Genomic DNA, 4,345 nt, shown 5'->3' on the forward strand with positions numbered 1-4,345 from the left:
ACCTCACAATTGAGAATCCGGAGAATATTCAGGGAAAATTCATAGATCCTGAACCATTAATTTTTCCTCCGGAACCACCAATCATTCAAACAGAGATTGTTGAGGAACGAACCATTAAATCAGAATCCTCTAGTGATTCAGATTCAACAAATTCAATCATGGAAAATCTAGAACCTTTAAGTATGGAAGACCGAATGCGAGCTAAACGCACTGGCCAAGGTCACGCAATTACTCATCCAGACATTAATGCGCCAGATTATGAAATCAAAGGACAAATTCTACACATGGTGACTAATCAATTCCAATTTAGTGGTGCGCCGAAGGAAGATCCAAATGAACATCTTCGTACCTTTAATAGGATCTGAACACTATTTAAAATCCGAGAAGTTGAGGATGAACAGATATATCTTATGTTATTTCCCTGGACTTTAAAGGGAGAAGCCAAAGATTGGTTGGAATCGTTACCTGAAGGGGCGATCGATACATGGGACGTTTTAGTTGAAAAATTTCTTAAACAATTCTTTCCGGCATCTAAAGCCGTAAGACTTCAAGGAGAAATTGTTACGTTCACACAGAAACCGAATGAAACTCTATATGAGGCGTGGACAAGATTTGGAAAGTTATTAAGAGGATGTTCGCAACATGGTTTAGACACTTGTCAAATAGTACAAATATTCTACCAAGGATGCGACATCACTACAAGAAAAGACATAGATATAGCAGCTGGTGGTTCTATTATGAAGAAAACTGAAACTGATGCTTACAAAATTATTGATAACACTACTTCCCACTCACATGAGTGGTACCAAGAAAAAGATATCGTTAGATCATCTAAAGCAGCTAGAGCCGATTCTAGCCATGACTTAGATTCCATTTCTGCAAAGATAGACGCTGTCGAGAGACGAATGAAAAAGATGACTAAGGATATATATACTCAATACGAATTAGTTGTGAGCAGTGTAGAGGACCACATTTGACAAAAGATTGTCTCAGTATTGAGCTAACAATGGAACAAAGAGAGAATATTTCATATATAAACCAAAGGCCTGGAAATAATTATCAGAATAATTATCAACCGCCAAGACCAATTTACAATCAAAACTAGAATTATAACTGAAATGTTCCATACAACAACCAACAAGGTCCTAGCAATCAACAAGTATCCAATAATACTTACAATCAGCAAAGACCTAATTTTCAAAACAAACCACAACAAACCGATGATAAAAAGCCAAATTTAGAAGATATGACGACGAAGCTAGTTGAAACTCAAACGCAGTTTTTCACATCTCAGAAACCTAGCAAGGTTAATAGGTGAAAGAAAACCGAGAAGTTTACCTAGTGATACAAATGCTAACCCCCGGAATGAAACAGCTAAAGCCATTACCACAAGAAGTGGTACAACACTTAAACCACCCGAAATACCTGTAATTTCTGATGAAGCTATTCCTACTCCACAAGAACCACAACCTGAACAAGATAAGAAAAAAGAACCGGTAGTTGAAAAGGTTAATGAAGATAACACAGTTAAAGCTAAACCTTATGTTAAACCATACCAAAAACCACTTCCTTACCCGAGTAAAATGAAAAAAGAGAAACTTGAAGCCGAGCAATCCAAATTCTTGGATATGTTTAAACAGATAAATGTAAATCTTCCTTTCATTGATGTGATTTCAGGAATGCCTAGATATGCTAAATTTCTGAAAGATCTAATCTCGAATAGAAAGAAAATGGAAGAACTCTCGGCTGTTACTATGAATGCTAATTGTTCAACAGTGCTGTTGAATAAGATACCAGAAAAACTATCCGATCCAGGAAATTTCACAATTCCATGTTTTTTGGGTAGTCTTAGTTCAATAGAAGCATTGGCAGACTTAGGTGCTAGTATAAATTTAATGACGTATTCACTATACACTAAACTAGACCTTGGAGAATTGAAACCAACAAGAATAAGCATACAACTAGCCGATCGATCAATAAAATATCCTAGAGGGATAATGGAGAACATGCTAGTTAAAGTTGGTACTTTAGTATTTCCAGTAGATTTTGTTGTTCTGGATATGGAAGAAGATTCTCAAGTTCCTCTCATATTAGGAAGACCATTCTTAAACACGGCTAAAGCAATGATAGACGTGTTTGGTAAGAAACTGACCCTAAGTATAGAGGATGAGAGTGTTACCTTTTCAGTTGATAGAGCAATGCAACAACCGCAATATGCAGATGATACATGTTATTATATTCAAACTATAGATTCACATGCAGAATTATTAGAAGAATTTCCAGAATTACAAGGAACAGGAGAATGTTCTTTAGGAGAAGGAACTGAACCAATTGATGAAACTGAAATGTTAGCTACACTAATAGCTAATGGATATGAACCAACAACAGAAGAAATCCAAATGCTAAAAGAAGAAGAAAGATATTGATATAAATCATCGATAGAAGAACCTCCGACATTAGAGTTAAAGCCACTTCCAAACCATTTGGAATATGCTTATTTACATGGTGAATCTGAATTACCTGTAATAATATCGTCTTCTCTTACTGAAAATGAAAAATCTCAACTCATTTCTGTGTTAAAAGCTCATAAACCAGCTATTGCATGGAAGATTCATGATATAAAAGGAATAAGTCCTTCGTATTGCACACATAAAATCCTTATGGAAGAAGGTCATAAAACGTATGTGCAACGCCAATGAAGACTAAATCCTAATATGCAAGATGTTGTTAAAAAAGAAATTATTAAACTGCTAGATGCAGGTTTAATTTATCCAATTTTTGATAGTCCATGGGTAAGCCCAGTTCAATGTGTGCCTAAGAAGGGTGGCATGACTGTCATCACAAATGAGAAAAATGAGCTTATTCCTACTAGGACTGTAACAGGATGGCGTATTTGTATTGATTATAGAAAATTAAATGACGCCACCAGAAAAGATCACTTTCCCTTACCTTTCATTGATCAAATGTTGGAAAGATTAGCCGGAAATAGTTACTATTGTTTTCTTGATGTTTTTCCGGATATTTTCAAATTCCAATAGCACCCGAAGACCAAGAGAAAACCACATTCACGTGCCCTTATGGTACTTTTGCTTACAAACGCATGCCATTTAGACTTTGCAACGCTCCAGCAACCTTTCAAAGGTGCATGATGGCGATTTTTCACGACATGATAGAAGAATGCATGGAAGTTTTCATGGATGACTTTTCAGTCTTAGGAGATACATTTGAAACATGTCTAGCTAATCTTGAACGAATGCTTATTAGATGTGAACAATCAAATCTAGTACTTAATTGGGAGAAATGTCATTTCATGGTTAAAGAAGGCATTGTTCTTGGTCATAAAATTTCAAAGGAAGGAATTGAAGTGGATAGAGCTAAAGTAGATGTAATTGCTAAACTTTCACATCCCACCAATGTTAGAGGAGTTAGGAGTTTTCTAGGGCATGCCGGTTTTTACCGACGTTTCATAAAAGATTTTTCTAAAATTGCCACTCCTATGAATAAACTCCTAGAAAAGGATGTTTCATTCATCTTTTTAGATGAATGTATCAAATCTTTTAATATTCTTAAAGAAAAACTCACTAATGCGCCGATCATGATAACACCAAATTGGAATCTACCGTTTGAACTAATGTGCGATGCAAGTGATTTTGCAATGGGAGCCGTTTTAGGACAAAGGATTGAAAAACGATTTCAACCTATATATTATGCTAGTAAGATGTTACAAGGAGCACAAACAAACTACACAACTACTGAAAAAGAACTCCTTGCTATTGTATTTGCTTTTGACAAATTTCGATCATATCTCGTTCTAGCTAAAACGGTGGTCTATACCGACCATTCTGCTCTTAGATACCTGTTTTCAAAACAAGATGCTAAAACAAGATTAATCCGTTAGATCTTACTCTTACAAGAGTTTGATATTGAAATCCGAGATAAAAGAGGAGCAGAAAATCTCGCCGCTGATCATCTTTCTCGTCTTGAAAATCCTGAATTAGAAGTTCTAAATGAATCGGCCATACAAGACAACTTTCCTAATGAATATCTATTGAAGATAGATTATAATGAAATTCCATGGTTTGCAGACTATGCAAACTACTTAGTATGTGGATTCCTTGAAAAAGGATTATCGTACCAAAAATGAAAGAAATTCTTTAGTGATATAAAACACTATTTCTGGGAAGATCCACATCTGTTTAAAAGTTATCCAGATGGAATAATACGCTGATGTGTATTCGGAGATGAAGCTAGTAAAATTTTAAACCATTGTCACACAGGACCAACAGGAGGGCATTATGGGCCTCAACTAACAGCAAGAAAAGTTTACGATGCTGGATTCTATTGG

This window comes from Rutidosis leptorrhynchoides, chromosome 3 (genome assembly GCF_046630445.1).
Source record: "Rutidosis leptorrhynchoides isolate AG116_Rl617_1_P2 chromosome 3, CSIRO_AGI_Rlap_v1, whole genome shotgun sequence".
Lineage (NCBI taxonomy): Eukaryota > Viridiplantae > Streptophyta > Magnoliopsida > Asterales > Asteraceae > Rutidosis > Rutidosis leptorrhynchoides.